The following is a 22,641-nucleotide window of genomic DNA, read 5'->3' on the forward strand; positions in this document are numbered from 1 at the left end:
AGGCATGCAATGTGAAATAAGCACATCATGGAGAATGGGGTATCCATCCCACATGCGTTTCTTCTTTGAGTTACAAACAATCTAATTACATTCTTTAAGTTATTAAAACATATACAATTAAGTTATTATTGACTATAATCACCCTATTGTGCTATCAAATAGTAGGTCTTATTCATTCTTTCTATTTTTTTGTACCCGTTTACCATGCCTCCCCCCAACCTCCAACTACCTTTTTCCCCACCTCTGGTAACCATCCTATTCTCTATGCCCATGAGTCAGTTAATTTGATTTTTAAATCCCACAAATTAGTGATAACATGTGATGTTTGTCTTTCTGTGCCTGGCTTATTTCACTCAACATAATAATCTCCAGTTCCATCCATGCTGTGGCAAATGACTGGATGTCATTTTTTACTGCTGAATAATACTACATTGTTCATATTTACCACAATTTGACACTTAGGTTACTCCCAAATCTTAGTTATTGTAAACAGTGCTGCAGTAAACACAGATGTGCATTTATCTCTTCAATATACTTATTTCCTTTCTTTTGGGTATATACCCAGCAGTAGGATTGCTGGATCATATGGTAGTTGTGTTTTTAGTTTTTGAGGAACCTTCAAACTGTTCTCTACAGTGACTATATTAATTTAGTTTCCCACCAACAGTGTGCAATGCTTCCCTTTTCTCCACATCCTCACTAGCATTTGTTATTGACTGTCTTTTGGATATTAGCGTTTCTAAAATGCTTTTGATTTGCATTTCTCTGATGGTCAATGTTATTAAGCACCTTTTCTTATCTGTTAGCCATTTGTGTGTCTTCTTTTGAGAAACAGCTATTCAAACATTTTGCACATTTTTTCTTATAGAGTTGTTTGAGCTTCTTATATATACTGGTTATTAATCCCTTGTCAGATGAATAATTTGCAAATACTTTTTCTCATTCTGTGAGTTGGCTCTTCCCTTTCTTGCTCATTTTTCTAAGCAAAAGCTTTTTAGCTTGATGTGATCTTATTTGTTCATTGCTGCTTTAGTTGCCCGTGCTTGTAGGGTAATACTCAAGGAATTCTTGCCCAGACCAATATCCTGGAGATTTTCCCCAATGTTTCTTTTAGTAGTTTTATAGTTTGAGGTTTTAGATTTTAGTCTTTAATTGATTTTTATTTTATTTTTGTAGATGGTGAGAGATAGGGGTCTAGTTTCATTCTTCTGCATATGGATATCCTGTTTGCCCAGCACTATCTTTGCCCATTTGTAGTGATGTTCTTGTCGTTTTTTGCTTATTGACTTAAGTTTCCTAGAGATTCTTGATATTGATATTAAACCTTTGTCTGATGCATAGTTTGTGAATATCTTCTTCAATTCTGTAGGTTGTCTGTTTATTCTGTTGATACATTTTTTTGTTTGGTTGGTTTTTAACTGTGCAAATGCTGTTTAGTTTTATTAGGTTCCACTTGTCAATTTTTGTTTTTGTTGCAATGGCTTTTGGGCACTTAGCCAAAAATTATTTGCCAAGGCTGATGTTGAGAAGAGTATCTCCTAGGTTGTGTTCCATTATATTTATAGTTTGAGGTATTAAATTCAAACTTTAATCTATTTTGCATTAATTTTTATAAATGATGAAAGGTAGGGGTCTAGCTTTAATATTGGGCATATGGCTGGTCAGTTGTCCCAGAACCATTTATTGAATGGGAAGTCCTATCCCCATTGCTTGTTTTTGTCAGCCTTGTTGAATATCAGATGGTTGTAGGTGTATGGCTTTATTTCTGAGTTCTGTACTCTGTTTCATGGGCCTATGTGTTTGTTTTTTGTACCATTACCATGCTGTTTTGGTTACTGTAGAATAGTATAGTTTGAAGTTAAATAGTATGCTGCATCTGGCTTTGTCCTTTTTGCTTAACATTACTTTGGCTACTTAGATTCTTCATTGCTTCCCTATAAATTTTAGAATAGTTTTTTTCCTAATTCTGCAATGAATGACATTGGTACTTTGACAGGAAGTGTTGAATCTGTAAATTTCCTTAGAGAGAATGGTCATTTTTACAATATCAATTCTTCCAATCCATGAGCATGGAATGTTTTGCCATTTGTTTATTTCATTTTCTTTGGGACTATTGTAAATGGGATTGTGTCCTTGATTTCATTCTCAGCTTGGATATTGTTCATTAATAGAAATGCTACTGATATTTGTACATCGATTTTGCATCCTGAAAGTTTACTAAAATTGTTTATCAGTTCTAAAAGCCTTTTGGTAGAGTTCTTTGGATAGTCTAGGTATAGAATCATATAATCAGTGAAGAGAGATAGTTTGACTTTCTCTTTTCCTAGTTGGACCCCTTTTAATTCTTTCTCTTGCCTGATTGCTCTGAGAAGGACTTCCAGTACTTAGTTGAATAGGAATGGTTGTTCCAGTTCTCAAGGGAAATTATTTGTGCTTTTACCCATTCAGTATAATGTTGACTGTGGGTTTGTCATAAATGGCTCTTATTATTTTGAGATATGTTTCTTTGATTTCTAGCCTATTGAGAGATTTTATCATGGAGGAATGCTGGATTTTATCAAAAGCTCTTTTTTTCATCTATTGAAGAGGTCATATGGTTTTTGCTTTTAATTCTGTTTATGTGGTGAATCACATTTATTGATATGTGTATGTTGAACCAGCCTTGCATACTAGCAATAAAGCCTACTTGGTCGTGGTGTATTATGCTTTGATATGCTGCTGGATTTAGTCTGCTAATATTTTGTTGATGATATTTGCATGCATGTTCATAAGAAATATTGGCCTAAAGTTTTCTATTTTTGTTGTGTCTCTGCCAGACTTTTATATCAGGCTGATTTTTTAAAATTAATTTTGTAAAATGCCATGGCAATTATTTAATACTACAACTGCCTGAGGCACCAATACTAGCTGGTCAAACAAAAAGCTGACCAAGAAGAAAACAAACAAAAAAAATCAGGTAATAATGCAATTAAAAGTACTATAAGCCATCTGGGTTTGAAGGAACAAGTAAAACTAAGTATACTCACAAGTGACTTAATCTTAAATGGATAAAGTCCTAAGGGTTCCACACACTCCTGAAAAGCTATTCGAACGAATCAGTGACTTTAGCTAAATTGCAGGACCAATATACAAAAACCAACTGTATTTATCCAATAGCAGTGAACACTCCAGACATAAAATTTAAAGAAAAATTTCATTCACAATTGCCTCAAAAAAGAACAAAATACTTAAAAATAACTTTAACAAATGTGTTAAGACTTATACATTGGAAACAACAAACATTGTTGAAATGAAGTAAAGAAGACATAAGTAAATGAAAAGACATTATGTTCACAAATTGAAAGACCTGATGTGGTTAAGATAGCAATATTCCTCAAATTTATCCACAGATTCAACACAATACCTATCCAAATCTTAACTACTTTTCTTCTTGCAGAAATTGGCAGGATACTCCTCAAATTTATGTGGCAATGCAAAGGACCTAGAATGGGCAAAGCAATCTTGAAAAAAAGAATAAAGTTGGTGCACTCATTCTTCCCAGTTTGAAATTCACTACAAAGTTGCAATAAGCAAGACAGTGTGGTTCTGGCAAAAGGTTGTAAATAAATTAATGGAGGGTTTTTTTGTTGTTTTTTTGTTTTGTTTTGTTTTGTTTTGTTTTGTGACGGAGTCTTGTTGTGTCACCCAGGCTGGAGTGCAGTGGTGCGATCTCTGCTCGCTGCAACCTCTGCCTTTGAGGTTCAAATGATTCTTCTGCCTCAGCCTCCTGAGTAGCTGGGACTGCAGCTGCGTGCCACCACGTCCAGCTAATTTTTGTATTTTTAGTAGAGAGAGGGTTTCACCATATTTGCCAGGCTGGTCTCGAACTCCTGATCTCGTGATCTGCCCGCCTCAGCCTCCCAAACTGCTGGAATTACAGGCGTGAGCCACCAGGCCCAGCCATTAATGGAGTATTGAAGAGGATGTCCTTTCCCCAGTGCATGTTCTTGGCACCTGTGTCAAAAGACAATGAGATTAAAATGCATAAACTTATTTCTAAATTCTATGTTCTGTTCCTGTTTTGTAGCCTAATCTGTGGTTTACCCTGGAGAATATTTTATGCATCGATGAAAAGAATGTCTATACTGCAGCTGTTAAATAAAATGTTCTGTAAAAGTCTGTTAGGTCCGTTTGGTCTACCATGCAGTTTAAATCCAATGCTTCTTTGTTGATTTACTGTATGGATGATTTGTCCAATGCTTAGAGTGGGGTGTTGAAGTTTTCAACTAATATTGCATTAGAGTCTATCTCTCCCTTTAGATTTAACAATATTTGTTTTATATATCTGGGTGCAGTAGTATAGGGAGCATAAATATTTACAATTGTTATATCCTTTTGTGGAATTGATCCCTTTATATTTATATAATGACTTTCTTTGTTTATGGTTTTTTAATCAATGACTGTTTCTTTAAGTATAGCTACTCCTGCTCATTCTCATTTTTGGCTTCCATTTACACAGAATTTTTTTTCCCATTCTTTCTTTTTTTGTCTATATGTGTTTTTACAGTGAAATAAGCTTCTTGAAGGCAGCATACAGTATAGTCAGGTGGAGAATTAAATCTGTTCACATTCAAGATTATTATTAAGAGGTGAGGACTTACTCCTGTCATTTTGTTAATTGTTTTCTGGTTGTTTTGTATATCCTTGTTTCCTTTCTTTCTCTTTTATTATTTATCATTGCAGCTGAGTGGTATTCTGTAGTGGTAATATCTGACTCTTTTCTCACTCTCCTTTGTGAATCTGCTATACCAGTGAGTTTTATACTTTTGCATATTTGCATGATGATGATGATGATCTTTTCACTTTCAAACACAGGACTCCCTTGAATGTTTCTTGTATGGCAGGTCTAGTGGTGATTAATTTCTTGTTTTTGCTTGTTTGGGAAAGACTTCCTTCCTCCCTCATTTCTGAAGAATAGCTTTGCTGAGTATAGTAGTTTTGGCTGCCAAACTTTTTTCTTTCAGTACTTTGAATATACCATTTCATTCTCTCCTTGTGAGTAAGGTTTCTGCTAAGAAATCTGCTGTTAGTTTAATGGGCATTCCCTTATATGTAACTTGATGCTTTTCTCTTGCAGTTTTTAGAATTCTCAGTCTTTGACTTTTAACAATTTGACTAACACATGATTCAAAGAAGCCCTTTTTGGGTTAAACATATTTGGGGACTTTTGAGCTTGCTTGATCTGAATGTCCATATCTCTTTCCAGACTTAGAAAGTTTTCAGCATTTTTTTTATTAAAGCAGTTTTCTATGCCTTTTTAATCTATTTTCCTTCTGGAAATTCCATAAGACAAGTATTTCTTTGCTTAATGCCATTTCATAAATCTTGTAGACTTCTTGACTCTTCTTCATTCTTATATTGATTTTCTCTAAGTGTATAATTTCAAATGACCTATCTTCAAGTTCAGAAATTCTTTCTTCTGCTTGATCAAATCTGCAGTTAAAGCTCTCTATTGTATTTACAATATTTCATTCATTGGATTCTTCAGCTGCAGTATATCTGTTTGATTCTTCTTTTACGATATCTATGTCTTTGATGAATTTCATGTTCATATCATGAAGTGTTTTCCTAGGAACTGTCTGTATTTTCTTGGGTTTCCTTGAGTTTCCTGAATATCAGTATTTTGAATTCCTTTTATGGCAATTTGTTGATTTCCTTTTTGTTGGAATCTAATACTATAGAATTATTATGTTCCTTTGGTTGTGTCATATTTCCTTGCTTTTTCATGTTTCTTGTGTTTCTATGTTGATGTCTATGCATCTGATAGGACAATCACCTTTTTCAGATTTTCTAGAGTGACTTTTGTTAAGAAACACTTTCATCTGTGGTTGAGTCTTAGAGCACCATTTGGGAAAGGTATTGTGACTCCTGCACATACAGCTATGTGCATGGGTGGTCTTTTAGATTCTGTAGCTGCATTCAGCATTAGTAATAACTGTGGGTGTCTCAGTGGCCTATGTGGTAGAAATTTGTGGTAATAGTAGTGGTGGCATAGATTGTAAATATCTTTGGAGGTATGGGATTTGGGGGTTTTCTGTACCTCCACCTGCATTCCCCATAATGGAGAGATATAGATGGGGATATTTCTCTTAGTATTAAATCTAATATGGCCTACAAGCAGCTGCCATGGTCCTAGTTCTGGGTGCAGGTACTCCGAGTGGCTGTGGAGCCAGGGCCCTAGGCTTAGTGTCTTGTGAATCCATTGTGGCATCTAAATCTTAGGGTGCAGGTTGGCTTTCTCTGTCAGAGTTGGATGTAGGGTGCCCACGGCACAAGGATCTGACTCTGATGCACCCTGTAGCAGCTCAGGTCTAGGAGGTGTAGTTGAAGCTCTGATTATACCCCTGGATAGCAGAACACAGACCTGGCCTGACTCTAAGGGAGAAAGAGAGTTCTGTGGGTTTAAGCCTGGAGTGCAGGGTACAGTTGTAATTCAGGAGCCTGAGATAATAGGGTTCAGTGGCAACTTGGGTCCCTGCAGATGAGATATCATGTAGTGGTGAATCTAGACCATAGGATGATGGGGCTTAGCAGTATCCCAAACTGTTGAGGCCAGGTGCAGCAGCAGCAAGTACCCTAAAATGACTGAGCATGGCTATTGTTTGAGCCCAGTTGGGAAAGGCAAGAAGCAACACAGCAATGATTCCACTCCATCCCGGGGAATAGAGTCATTGCTGTGCTGCTTCTTGCCCCCCAGGGGGTGTCTCAGAAGCTCAGATGCTAGGGGTCTAGTCCAGCTTCAGGGAAGTAAGATTCTACAGTTGTTTGGCCTGTAGCGTGGGGTGTCTCAGCTCAGCTTCTACTCTGCCTCCCTAGAACGGGTGGTGCTATCTCAGTCCAGCTCTGGCAAGTGGAGCTACTTATCTCAGCCAAGGTAATAGTTATCCAGGTGCAATGTGCCGCTTCACCTCAGGCCTGGGAAGTGTGACTGTTCTTGGTGTCCCGGGCCTAGAAATGTATTTTCAGCCTGACTCCCTGTAATGTCAACTGTGTAAAACTTAGGAATCTCTAAGCAATGAGTAAGGCAGAAACATAGAATTCATCATTATTTCATCTTGCTGTCCAACTTTTTAAAATAGTCCTCTCTCTATATTCCATATATAGTATATAAATAGAATACTTTTAGCAATATTACTATTGACATAGTACAGGACAGAATATAATTCTGGAAGACTTTTGTTCTTGTGTTTCCTTACGGAACTTCATAGCTAAAATCCACAGCTTGGCCAAATCTCATAAATTCTTTATCTTCAGTACTGAAAACGCTAGGCAGTTTACAGCAATAATTTTCACAAACTTATTTAAATGTGTAGTCTCCATAGATTCAGAACTGTAAGAAATTAATTTGTATGGCGTGTATTGTTTTCAGGTTTAATTAAATATGCTTTGTTAGGACATTCTGCTCATTAATTCATTTTCACAAGCTGTAAAATATTAACAAGTAAGACTTTTCCTTGAAAGATTCCTGTCCTAATTGCTATTCTAATTGAAATTAAATAATTAAAAATCAAACATATTGTGAAATGGTTTAATGCTGTAAGTGCTGTTCCCTTACTTTAATTACTTAAAATTCTTAACCACTCTATAAACACACAATTTTACAGTGATCATTATTGAAGTATCTTACCTTTGAAATAACATCTATACATATCAACTTATTGATGAATTTGCAACATAGAAAACATTTCAGGGAATTTTCCGCATCAACTTACATCTAGAATGTTCTATTCATTTATAATGCATATAAAATCAAATAATATAACTTTCTGTGTTTCTGAAATTGGATATATGATAATCTATGGTATCAAAAGCTTATTGATATCATTATTTATTGGAAATTTTAAATAAAGTGACACTGTAGTAGGCATTCACCATTCGGTTATCACAATAGCTGAAGCCAAATCCAAGGCTGAGGAGATATTTATGGCCAAACACCAAGACCAAAGTTGAACTTTGGCACATACAAAAGAAGCAGCATACAAAACAAAAGTACAGCATGTCACCAAACATTCTTTGAAAACTTGCCAGGCATTGGCCAGGCCATCCAGACATTCTAGAGAAGGTGTGAATTTTACACTTTGCTTGAAACAAATACACATACATACAGAGAGGTATTCTTAATGTTCTTTACTCAAGGTAGCCAGCATCATTACTACTTATTTTCTTGTAAAGCCACAAAAATTTGCAAATAACATCTGCCTTCTTTTGCTAATTCAGTTTCAAGAGACTACAATGTCTTAAAACTGCCAGAGACTCTTCAATGTAATATTTTTATGTTTTTATTGACAGCATTTTTGTTTTATTTTTTCGGTTATTAAAATCCACTGGCTCACATAAACTGACCTATCAAAACAGATTCCTGAATAGTGCAACTCCGATTTGCAGCCATGGACATATAGGGAAATCCAAAACTATTAGTTATTAGGTTTTCAGAGAGATGGTAGAAAATGTGAATCTATGTGACTTAAAGGGTCTTGAATTTATTTTGGGGAAGATATTTGTATCCTGTCATTTGTGTACCTTGATACTTTTAAAGTTAGATACCCATTCTTGGCACTAGCACTCATCTTTCCTAAACTTAACTCCACTTTATGCCCATGTATCTCGCAAAATGCAGCATTTCTATTGATATCAAAGCAAGTTCTAAACCTTGATGCATTCTGAAGTTGAGGACAGTGACTGGGGGCACTGGAGGCAGAGGGGAGGGTTCAAAAGAAATCTATTCTCTTAGGTTTCATCATAAACATATTTTATTTCAAGCACTGTTAATACTTAAAGCAAAGAGAGGAAAATTCCCAGGGTATGCTACATCTTAAACTATCTGAACCACAAAAGTAAACATTCAGGGAATAGATCTATTTAAGTGTTTTGTCAATACCAGCTTTAGTATTGCCACTGGGCTTTATAGATTTTTAAGAGTTAGATTTCTTCCTTTTCTAAAGAAGATTTGGAGCTAAATTTAAGTTATTATCAATTTGAGGACTAGACTATTTTTTAAGGTCTGACTTATCATTTGAAAAGAGTTTAAGAATTTTAACTTACTCTTTTCCCCCAAGAGTACTCATGTAGATTTTTCTACTCTTCCTTTCAAATCCCATGCAAGATATATCCATTGTGTCTTATTGCCAACCAGAACTCTTCCTGTGTTGCTTTAATCTTATTTCCTTTGGCATAGAGCAGCCCTAAAAAGGATACGAGATGAATAAAAAAATTCATGAGTTTTTACAAAATAAACCCAGGGGTTTGTTTGGAAAACAAATACTAAATGTTATTTCAGGAAAGTCTTGCCATTTTAGTAGAATCTGTAAGGAAAAACATTTTCGACATCATGCTCACATACTGGGTTAATAGCAGCCTATATAAACATAATCTTTCTATTTTCTTTTTAAGAAAAAAAGAGATATATGCTGATATACATCATATATAAATACACATATGCACAAATTATGAGTTCTTGTTTAAAATCACTTAACAAAAAGATGAAACACAAACACTGACCAAATATAAATGGATTAAATCAGAGTTTAGAAAAATAGTTCCCAGGGATTTCAAGGCCCCAAAAAAAGAAGTCATTTTAACCTTATCAAAAACAAAATTAACTTCACACTAGTCAACTGATTTTCTCAGCAAATTGGAGTGAAATAAATGACATAGAAAAGTACTTTGAAAGTGGGTCAGATCTGGAAGTCTTATAGGCAGTTTTGTCACATAGCTATATATTTTAGAAACTACAAAAGCATTTATTAGAAAATTAAATCTTAAAATGGAGAATTTAATACTCAGTTACTAGTTCTAATTTTTGCAATAGCCATAAGCAGGAGTTTGGCAACTTTCTTCAAACAGACACATTATTCTGGAACTTTGCATCCTGTCTCATACTGAGTCTACATCATAATAGTCAAGTATCTTCTCATCCAAGAAATGTCGTCTTATTCTGAATCTCCTCTTCTCTGTTCCCCTAACACTTAGTGTATACCTTTATTATGGTATTTCTCAACCTAAATATTTGAATTAACTCTCTGTTTTTTTCCACTACACGGCTATTATTTTGAAGGCATAGGTTATGTCTTCTCCATTTTTATATAGCCAGTGCATGACCCATAGCAGTGCCTTATTGTGAGCCAAATAAACCTCATATGTATATCATTTTTGTTGCCACAGAAGAATAACTGAAGATGGGTAATTTATATATTTATATGTATATTCTTATTTTATACATATTTTAATATATTTTATATACTATAATATATAATATATTATATATAGTGTAGTATATTACATATAATATATAATATACTATATTATATATAATATGCTACATTATATATGATATATATACTATATTATATATAATATATAATATATATACATATTATATATAATACATAATACATATTATATATACTATATAATATGTAATATATATACTATATAATATGGTATATATAATATATAATATATATAATATACTATATTATATATTATATATAATATACTATATTATATTATATATAATATACTATATTATATTATATATGATATATTAGATATATAATATATAATATAATATAGTATATTATATATAACATATAATATAGTATATTATATATAACATATTTATTATACATAATACATATTATATATAATATATATTATATAATATATTATATATTATATAATATATAATATATATTATATAATATATTATATATTATATTATATATGATATAATATGTAATATATATTAGATAATATATTATATATTACAATATATAATATATTATCTAATATATATTATATATTATATAATAAATATTATAATATATAATATATAACATATATTATATAATAAACAACATATATAGTTTTATTATATATATTATTATATATAATATATTTATAATAATATATAATATATAATAAGAATATATAATAAAATTATATATATATTAATTTTATATATAATTATGTATAATTTTATATATATAATTTATATATATAATTTATATATATATTTATATATATTTATTTATATATAATTTATATATGTAATTTATATATATAATTTATATATATTATATATATAAAATATATATTACATATAATATATATAATTATATTATAAATATATAAATATATATTACATATAATATATATCAAATATATAATATATAATGTATAATATACTATATATAATATATAATATATAATATATATTATATATTATATATAATATATATTATATATTATATATAATGTATATATAATATATAATGTATTATAAATATAAATATATATGTATTATATTATATATTTATTATATTATAATATATTATATATATTATTATGTATTATTTATAATATTATATATAATCTGCATAATTATATATATTATATAATTTATATAATATATTATATAATATATAATATTATATTACATATAATATATTATATATTATTATATAATATTATATATAATATATATTATGTATTATGTATAATTTATATAATAATATATAATATATGTTATATATATAATATGAATTTATATTATATATATAATAATATAAATATAATAATATAGATATAATAATTTATATTATATATAATATAAAATTTTATTATATATATTTATATTATATGTTATGTGCAATCAAAACATGCATTTTGAAAGGACACATACAAACAAAATCATGTTAAATCCATTCGAATATTTGTTTGTTGTAGGGGGAAGGGCATAGACTTTGCGAATATAATGGTGCTGTAGTTTGGATATTTGACCCTCCAAATCTCCTGTTGAAATTTGACCCTCAGTGTTGAAGTGGAGCCTAACTGGGAAGCATTTGAGTCATGGGGACAGATCCCTCATGAACAGATTAATGCCCTCCCTGGGGGAAGTGAGTGAGTTCTCATTCGATTAGTTCCTATGAGAGCTGGTTATTAAAAACAGCCTGGCACCTTCCTCTCATCCCTCATCTCTCTCTCTTGCTCCCTCTCTTAGCATGTGATCTCTGCACATACTGGCTCCCTTTCTTCTTCTGCCTGGAAGCAGCCTGAAGCCTTCACCAGAAGTACACCATGCTTCTTGTACAGCCCACAGAACCGTAAGCCAAATAAACCTCATGTATATAACATATCATTTGTGTTGCCATAGAGGATTACCTGAAGATGGGTAATTTATATATTTGTGTATATATATAAAGATATGTAAAATAATATATTATACATTATATATTATATATATTATATATAATATATAATATATATTATGTATTATATATAATATATAATATAATATATATCATATAAGATATAATATATATTATAATAGATAATATATATTATAATATATATAATATAATATATAGTATAATATATTATATAATATAATATATAGTATAATATATTATATAATATAATATATAGTATAATATATTATATAATATAATATATGATATAGATAATATAAAATATAATGTAATATATAATACAATATATAATATATATTATATAATGTATTGTATATTATATAATATATTATATAATATATATTATATAATATATTATATAATATATATTATATAATATATTATAGAATATATTATAGAATATATAATATATATTCTATAATATATTACATAATATATAATATATTATATATTCTATTATATATTATATAATATATTCTATAATATATTATATATATAATATATTATATATAAAATATATTATATTATATATTATATAATATATTATATAATATATTATATAATATATTATATATTATATAATATATTATATAATATATTGTATATATAATATGTTATATTATATATTATATAATATATATTATATATAATATATATTATATATTATCTTATATATTATATATTATATATTATGTATTATATAATATATAATATATATTATATATTATTTTACATATCTTTATATATACACACAAATATATAAATTATATAATATATATAAATTATATATTATATAATATATAGTACATTATATATTACATCATATATTATACATTATATAATATATTATATCATATATTATATACTCTATATCATATATTATATCATATATTATATAATATATTATATGTAATATATAACACATATTATATTATATATTATATATTATATTATATATAATATATAATATACATTATATATTATATATAATATATACTATATAGTATATATTATATATAATATATAATATATTATTTTACATATCTTTATATATATACACAAATATATAAATTACCCATCCTCAGGTATTCCTCTATGGCAACACAAATGATATGATATATACATGAGGTTTATTTGGCTTACGGTTCTGTGGGCTGTACAAGAAGCATGGTGTACTTCTGGTGAAGGCTTCAGGCTGCTTCCAGGCAGAAGAAGAAAGGGAGCCAGTATGTGCAGAGATCACATGCTAAGAGAGGGAGCAAGAGAGAGAGATGAGGGATGAGAGGAAGGTGCCAGGCTGTTTTTAATAACCAGCTCTCATAGGAACTAATCGAATGAGAACTCACTCACTTCCCCCAGGGAGGGCATTAATCTGTTCATGAGGGATCTGTCCCCATGACTCAAATGCTTCCCAGTTAGGCTCCACTTCAACACTGAGGGTCAAATTTCAACAGGAGATTTGGAGGGTCAAATATCCAAACTACAGCACCATTATATTCGCAAAGTCTATGCCCTTCCCCCTACAACAAACAAATATTCGAATGGATTTAACATGATTTTGTTTGTTATGTGTCCTTTCAAAATGCATGTTTTGATTGCACATACATTTTTAGTGTGTATAAATTGGGTTTTTAATAAAAATCGTTTTTATTTTTTATGGACACTACATTTTGAAAATACATGTATGTTGATATTTATACATTGCTCCATAGTATTATCTAATTTTCTACCAGAACCACCTGGAAATATGCACTCTCAAAGCATATGGAAACCGAATAAGTGAGAAGGAAAATCAATTCAGTGTCACCTAATCTTTCACTATAAAGAGTAAAGTGAGTTATATTTAATATACAGTATTAACGAAGTACTTACACTACACATGCTTACACTACACATGCTCAAAGCATTCACATGTTTACGTTTAGGGATATTACGGGATTTTGCTTGATGTAATGTGTACATCATTACGAAGTGCTTACACTACACATGCTCAGAGCATTCACATATTTACTTTTAGGGATATTACAGGATTTTGCTTGATATACGGCATATAGCCTGCAGTAGAGAAAGTATAAAAAAATCTGGGAGAATAAATAATAAGAACTAGAGATGGGTTATAGAGCAGTAACAAGGATTAAAATAAAAATTAAGGTCCTTTTTAATCACTGGCAAATAGTAAAACTTTTCTTGGGAAACAAGAAAGTATCACTATTTAAACAAGTTTTGTATAACTTCTTTTATAAGCTCTTTAATTTCTTTCTTCTTTAAAAACTAAGTTTATGGAGCTTGAACTACAGTACAGTCATTTTAATTTAATTTTGATAAGGATCCAGCAGGTTTGTGGTTATTATCCCCATTTTATTGATAAAGAAACTGAGGTGGTAAGAATGTGAAAATGTCAGGGAGCTAACGCAAGGGAGGAATTAATTCAAACCTAGGTTTGGAGGAACACAGGCTTTAGTCAGAAATACTTTGTTCAAATCCTAAAACGCTGCTACTTATCATTTCTCTGACATTTGGCAAGTTACCTACATCCTCTGTGCCTTGGTTCCTAATCTGTCGAATGAAGTTACTGATGCCTATTTAAAGAATTGCTGTGAGTGTTACAGGGAGTACATAACTGGCACTTATTGATTTATTTATTCTTACTAAGCCCACATATTCCATAGCTGAAACAGGAGTTGAACCCATGCTTTAGGGTGTTAATTCACTATTTGTTCCGGGAGACTAGTTACATCTTTAACTAATCAACATACAATATTCTTATATGCAAAGTATCTGATGTCTAAATTACACTTTGTATCTTGGTCTTATTCTCTCTTCTCAATGCCTATTGGCCATAGTAGTCCTCCTCTACCACCAGAATAATCTTCCTTCTGGCCCTGTGACTTGGTCATGTTACTAATTTTAGCAGGAAAATACTATATTTAAAACCCTTCACAACCGGACCTGTGACTGCTTTTGAAATTCATCTGTTTCTATTGCTTGGGCTCCAGCTTGGGGCAGGTCTGGTTTTTAATCCCATCTTCACTTTGACTCATGAATTCACTTACTCCCATATGTATTTGCATCTTTGTTTCACATATACACCTTTCTTTAAGGCCTGTGAAGCCTTTTTCCTTCCCCCTAACATAAACACAGCTTCTTTGAATCTTTGCACTTTTTTTTTTTTTTTTGATAGAGTCTCACTCTGTTGTCCAGGCTGGAGTGCAGTGGTGCAGTCACGGCTCACTGCAGCCTTGACCTCCTGGGCTCAAGCAATCCTCCCACCTCAGCCTCCCATGTAGCTAGGCCTACAGGCATGTGCTGCCACACCTGGCTGGCTGGCTCTTTTCTTTCTTTCTTTTTCTTTCTTTTTCTTTCTTTCTTCTTTGTTTTCTCTTTCTTTTCTTTTCTCTTTTCTTTTCTTTTCTTTTCTCTTTTCTTTTCTTTTCTTTCATAGAGAAGGAGTCCCACTTTGTTGCCCAGGCTGGTCTTGAACTCCTGGGCTCGAGCAATCCTCCTACCTCAGCCTCCCAAAGTGCTGGGATTATAGGCATTAGCCACCACACCCAGTGAATCATTGAACTCAGAACAAAGTTTTCTTCTTCTTCTCCTATGACATGTACATAGAACTTCAAATTATAGACATTTGTATTCTTAACTCATTCTCCCTATTTAACTACAGCTTCTTGAAAACAAATTTTCTTACTCATTTCTTGTCACTTGATGCATGCATGAGACCTTATGTATGGTTGGTACTTAGTAAATATTAAATGAACATAACTAAATTAAAAGCTTGAAGGTTTTCACTTCTGGGTTGCAAGACCTGTGTTTCTTAAACTACTTTGGCCTTCCAGGTAACTTTTATAAAATCAAAATAAATTATCAAGAAGATGACAAAGAACGATTGATAAATAAAAGAGTTAAACTTTCAGAAAGCAGTGACAGCATTCATTTTACTCACAAGCCAAGACAGCTCAACAACACAATTAAAAGCTACCGAAGTAAGTTGGGATTCTTGGTGAAACAACATTGCATAATATCTCACAGTGGCTTTAAGTCACCACAGTGCAGGGGGTGAAAGCATTTTCCACTTGGAATCTAAGGCAACTTAAAAGGATTATTGATTTTTCCCTCTACTTATAAAAGAGAGTCACATATTAGGAGTGAAAGCTGCAGACCCAGCATAATGACCTTTCTACTTGGCTTCTTTTTCCTAACATAAACAGAATCACTTTCTGTGGTTAAGAGGATATTAAGCAGTCAATCTTGTAATTGTGTGCGTGTGTGTGACTGCCTGCTCCTTGAGAGCAAAAATTAGTAGCAACGTTTTTAATTTTAAAAATTTTGGTTCTGTTCACTTAGCATTAGAAATCTCAATATCTAATTGTGTGTTTTCTCTTCCTGCTCTCGTGTTGAAAAGTCTTGTGTTTACTTAACGCCTCATCACTAATACACAAGTCCAGCTGAAAACGGTCACTTTATTGAAGACATAAGACCTGGCTTGACCTTGTTTAAGATGTAAGATTTAAAATAAACTTATCGGGCTGTGAGCGGCGTCACTGCAGCGCAGGCGGCGGAGGCCAGCGGGCGCCGTCGGCGGCTGGCCCTGTCGGCCGCAGGATGAGGAAGCGGACCGAGCCCGTCGACTTGGAGCATGAGCGCTGCGCCGCCACGGGCTCGTCCTCCTCCGGCTCGGCCGCCGCGGCGCTGGACGCCGACTGCCGCCTGAAGCAGAACCTACGCCTGACGGGCCCGGCGGCGGCTGAGCCGCGCTGCGCAGCCGACGCGGGAATGAAGCGGGCGCTGGGCAGCCGCCTGCCTTGGCCCCCCAAAGTGCGGAGATTGTAGCCTCTGCCCGGCTGCCACCCCGTCTGGGAAGTGAGGAGCGTCTCTGCCTGGCCGCCCATCGTCTGGGATGTGAGGAGCCCCTCTGCCTGGCTGCCCTGTCTGGAAAGTGAGGAGCGTCTCTGCCCAGCCGCCATCCCACCTGGGAAGTGAGGAGCGCCTCTTCCCGGCCGCCATCCCATCTAGGAAGTGAGGAGCGTCTCTGCCCGGCCGCCCATCGTCTGAGATGTGGGGAGCGCCTCTGCCCCGCCGCCCCGTCTGGGATGTGAGGAGCGCCTCGGCCAGGCCGCGACCCCGTCTGGGAGGTGAAGAGCGTCTCTGCCCGGCCGCCCCGTCTGAGAAGTGAGGAGACCTTCCGCCTGGCAACCGCCCCATCTGAGAAGTGAGGAGCCCCACCGCCCGGCTGCCTCCCTGTCTGGGAAGTGAGGAGCGTCTCCACCCGGCAGCCACCCCGTCCGGGAGGGAGGTGGGGGTCAGCCCCCCGCCAGGCCAGCGCCCCATCCGGGAGGGAGGTGGGGGGTCAGCCCCCCGCCCGGCCAGCCGCCCCATCCGGGAGGGAGGTGGGGGGGTCAGCCCCCTGCCCGGCCAGCCGCCCCGTCCGGGAGGTGAGGGGCGCCTCTGCCCGGCCGCCCCTACTGGGAAGTGAGGAGCCCCTCTGCCCGGCCAGCCACCCCGTCCGGGAGGGAGGTGGGGGGGTCAGCCCCCCGCCCGGCCAGCCGCCCCATCCGGGAGGGAGGTGGGGTCTCAGCCCCCCACCCGGCCAGCCACCCCATCCGGGAGGTGAGGGGCGCCTCTTCCCGGCCGCCCCTACTGGGAAGTGAGGAGCCCCTCTGCCCGGCCAGCCACCCCGTCCGGGAGGGAGGTGGGGGGGTCAGCCCCCCGCCCGGCCAGCCGCCCCATCCGGGAGGGAGGTGGGGTCTCAGCCCCCCACCCGGCCAGCCACCCCATCCGGGAGGTGAGGGGCGCCTCTTCCCGGCCGCCCCTACTGGGAAGTGAGGAGCCCCTCTGCCCGGCCAGCCGCCCCGGCCGGGAGGGAGGTGGGGGGGGTCAGCCCCCCCGCCCGGCCAGCCGCCCCATCCGGGAGGGAGGTGGGGGGGCTCAGCCCCCCGCCCGGCCAGCCGCCCCGTCCGGGAGGGAAGTTGGGGGGTCAGCCCCCCGCCCGGCCAGCCACCCCGTCCGGGAGGGAGGTGGGGGGGCCAGCCGCCTCGTCCGGGAGGTGAGGGGCGCCTCTGCCCGGCCGCCCCTACTGGGAAGTGAGGAGCCCCTCTGCCTGGCCGCCACCCTGTCTGGGAGGTGTACCCAACAGCTCATTGAGAACGGGCCATGATGACAATGGCGGTTTTGTGGAATAGAAAGAAGGGGGAAAGGTGGCGAAAAGATTGAGAAATCGCATGGTTGCCGTGTCTGTGTAGAAAGAGGTAGACATGGGAGACTTTTCATTTTGTTCTGTACTAAGAAAAATTCTTCTGCCTTGGGATCATGTTGATCTGTGACCTTGCCCCCAACCCTGTGCTCTCTGAAACATGTGCTGTGTCCACTCAGGGTTGAATGGATTAAGGGTGGTGCAAGATGTGCTTTGTTAAACAGATGCTTGAAGGCGGCATGCTCGTTAAGAGTCATCACCACTCCCTGATCTCAAATACCCAGGGACACAAACACTGCGGAGGGCCGCAGGGTCCTCTGCCTAGGAAAACCAGAGACCTTTGTTCACTTGTTTATCTGCTGACCTTCCCTCCACTATTGTCCTGTGACCCTGCCAGATCCCCCTCTGCGAGAAACACCCAAGAATGATCAATTAAAAAAGAAAAAAAGAAAAAAAAAGAAAAAAAAAAAAAAAACCTTTGGGTTATTGGGTAGAAGATGAATGCGTTTATATAAAGCCACTTTCAAAACTGAGATGGGAACGTGTTTCATAGGGACAGATTTCTCCTCCCATCTGCTGGTTTCCTAGTTATCTGGCTGTTGTAGAACGTAGCATTCCTGAAAGCTTTGAAGCCTTGCTACTTCGTGGTGGTTTGAAGAAGTTACTATATGATGATCTCAGGCGTTGTAGCAGAGGCACTTCTTTTTTGACCATCTGGAATGCCCTTAGTTGACGCTGGCCACTTGAGTGTAAAATATGCATATCGCTCCTAAGGAAAAGTAGAATTTCAACTTCATTGCTTAAAAAAATCATGAAATTAAACTATAGACACTTCTAAGTCGATGGTTTGACAGAAGGGCGGAGACTGATAGTTTTGTGTCTTTGTGTGTAAAATTATGTAGCATCTGATCAATATCTTTTGTGAAACTAATCTGTTCTCTTTGCTATGGAAAGATTTATCTGCATTAAAAACTCATGATTTAACTTTAAAAAAAAATTGTTTAAATTAAAATAAACTTATCGTTTCCTGATGCGTTATCATAAGAAGAAAGATTCTAAAATATAAAATAGTGGGAAAGCCCATATTAAAACTGCCCTCCAAAACAAAGGCTGCGGGGTTGACAAAGTCATTAAAATCAGATTTTGTTTTGTCTGTCAGATTTCAATTTCGTGATTTAATTAGGGATTTTCTGAAAACAAGTTGAGGCTTGGTGGATTTCCTGCTCTTTGTTGCTAGTTCCTTTCTCAGGGATTTAAAATGACTGTATTTTCTCCAGCTTCTCACTCTTTTGAGTGAACTGTGAATTATTTCTGTGTTTCTTTTAAGATTTTCTTTCTTTCTTCACTATTCAATGACATCTAGCTTCTATTTTAATGATAGAAAAGTAATGATCTTGGGCTATCATCTGCAACTGCTTCACTGTAAGCAAGCAGAAACATTTTTGTGATTTGAAAGGTACCAGGTAGATCCTTTCTCTGTCTGAAACTGTTATCTCTAACACACACACACACACACACACACTGCCAGTTGTTATGTCTGAAGTTCTCCCATTGAAGGGCTCCCATCAGTTCATTCTAACAAATACAAGTTTCACATACCTTGTGAGAGAGTCATCCCTTTAGATACTGAAATTACAAAAATAATATCTGCAATTTGCCCAGCACTAATTATGCATCAAGCACAGAACTAAGTCTTCTACTTATATTCTCTCATTTCATCCTCACATCATCACAATGAGGTAAATATTAGAACCCTCAATTTCCATATGAAGAAAGTGAGGACCAGAGAAGTGACTTGGCCAAGGTCACAGAGCCTGTAAGTGTTAAATGAGCAGGTTTTTCTGATTTCAAAGATTGAGCTCTACCTGACACTGCTTCTGTGAATAAGGAAGTCCCTGTCAAGAGGTTGATAGCCAGAGACAAAATGGAAATAATTCTTAAGAGTTTGAAAAGAGCCTTCAATTTTGGCAAGAATCCCCTTTTTACAGATAAGAAAACAGGTTCAGGGGATTTTCAAAGTTTCTCAGGCTTATAAACCTAATGTGTCAGTTACCAATTTGTAATGTCTCAGCTTCAAATCTACTCTCCATTGCATGGTATTCAGGATAGAAACAGACCCTGGGTATTAGTTTTCTATAGTTTCCATAAGAAAGTACCACAAGCAGGGCAACTTAACCAACAGGAATTTATTTTCTGTTCTAGAGGCTAGAAGTCTGAGATCAAGGTGTTGGCAGGCTTGGTTTATTGAGGCCTGTCTCCTTGGCTTGCAGATGGCTGTCTTCTCCCTGTGTCGTTACATGGTCTTCTCTCTGTACATGTCTGTGTCCTAATTTCTTCCTATAAGGACATTAGTCATATTGGATCAGCTGTCACTCTAACGAACTCAGCTAGCCTCAATTACCTGTTTAAAGATCTTATCTCCAGACACAGTGCCATCCTGAATACTGGGGGTTGAAACTTCCACATGCAAATTTTGGGAGACACAATTCAGCCCATAACACTCTGTAAATTTTTACTTTTGCAGCTGCATAGTATTAAACTTTGTCAGTAGAAGGTGCAGAAGACACACTGGAAGAGAAAGGGTTTCTCATCCTGGTTCTGGTATGCTGCACTAGACAAGCCCCTGCAGCATATGCAGCACAGCCTCTGCAGAACCAGGCTCCTGTAGTATGCGTGGCTTCTGCAGCACATGGCTCCAGCAACACCTACCAGACAGCAGCACGTGGCAATTCCCCACGGACAGCTGCTACCAGCTTCCTCTTATAAGGCTTTTAGGTAAAGGATCACCAGCATGGGACCTACCATGAGCAGCTTCTCCAGGCGCCCTCTTGGGTGGCTACACAACAGAATCCTGCTAGCCAGCCCAGCACCGCCCCATCCATGGCTTCTCTAGGGAACTTCCTTGGGGCAGCTTCACAGTGAGTTCCAAGGTACAGCAGCTCTCCAGAGCAGCTTCCCCCAGCAGCTCAGAGAGGGGCTTCTCAGTAAATGCTGCCAACATGGCACCTCCCGGTGGATGACTTTCCCTGGAACTTTTCTGGAATCCCCTTGGGTGTCCTTGCAGTCTTGTGAACATCTCTGCCATACAGTGAGCTACTGCTGCACTGTCTCCAATGAAATCCAGACTGTCTCAGGATGGGAAGGGGCATCCAGATTTGATTTTTTTTATTCCTTGGATATTGTTTTTCATACCCAGGGGGAAGTGGTTGTTTCCCATACCTACTATTCTTCTACTTTTTATTATTTTTTTTAGTGTCTTTACTTCTAGTCAATCTCCTGTTAGTCTAATACCCTGTTAATAATTTCTTATATTAATTGTGTCTTTTTAAAATTATCTTTAAATTAAAAAAAATCTTTGTGTTTTCTATCTACCAATTAGACCCTAACTAATACAACCAGTAAATGGCAAACCCAGTACCCAGATAATCCTATAAAAAAAGGAAAATGCATAGGTGTTATAAAGATTGAAAAGGAAAATGTAAAACTGTCATTCTTTCCAGAGGATAAGGTCATTTATTTAGAAATGCCAGCAGAATGGAGATGACGACCATAGATGACAGAAATACAATGGAAAAGAAATTAACAATAAAATTTAAACTGCAGTTCCTTACATAAATTAACAATGATAAATAGCTATAAACTTGGGATTGTAATTAATTTGTCTCTCTACCAAAATTCTAAAAAGTGTAGAATTTAAGAAAATAAAAGTCTATAAGGAATGAATGACGTCAGCTAGAGAAGAGTTTTATAAGCAGAAGCAAGAGGGCTGATATCAACGAGAAATGCAGTAGAGATAGAATAGCCAGCAAAGAGACTGACAAGGAAGGAACAAGAAAAAATGTGGGCATATAATGTGGAATCCTAGTAAAAAGGAATCAGCAGAACTGTGGACTGTCAGCCAAATCTGACCGTCCTCCCACCCACACACTCCAGCCTTCTACCCCTACCTGTTTTTGGACAGCTCCTGAGCTAAGAATCAGTTTTATGCTAAAACAGAAAAGTTGAATAGTTGCAACAGAGACTGTTTGGCAGCCAAAGTCTAAAATATTATCACCTAGCACTTTACAGGAAAAGTGTAATGACCCTGCTAAAGAAGTGTCTCAAATGCTTTTGTGAGACAGAGTAAAATGCGGACAAAAATATGACCATTTGTTTGCTTGAATTCTGTGTCCTCTGAAAGTGAATTTCACATCCCTAAAA

The 22,641-nt window shown here is 36.0% G+C and overlaps 1 long non-coding RNA gene across 2 annotated transcripts in view; it reads right to left on the minus strand.

The window, feature by feature from the left end:
* The window catches only part of LOC129138306 (uncharacterized), a 110,566-nt gene that overhangs the window by 41,668 nt on the left and 46,257 nt on the right, over positions 1-22,641 (minus strand). Inside the window, exons 3-4 of one of the 2 annotated variants that reach the window (XR_010154591.1) lie at positions 9,082-9,221; positions 66-3,993 (exon numbers count right to left, since the gene is read on the minus strand). This is a non-coding gene — a long non-coding RNA (uncharacterized LOC129138306). Of the gene's footprint in view, positions 1-65; positions 3,994-9,081; positions 9,222-22,641 lie in introns of those variants that run through there. The other variant, XR_010154592.1, reaches the window with a different exon arrangement.

Source organism: Pan troglodytes, chromosome 22 (assembly GCF_028858775.2).
Source record: "Pan troglodytes isolate AG18354 chromosome 22, NHGRI_mPanTro3-v2.0_pri, whole genome shotgun sequence".
Classification (NCBI taxonomy): Eukaryota; Metazoa; Chordata; class Mammalia; order Primates; family Hominidae; genus Pan; species Pan troglodytes.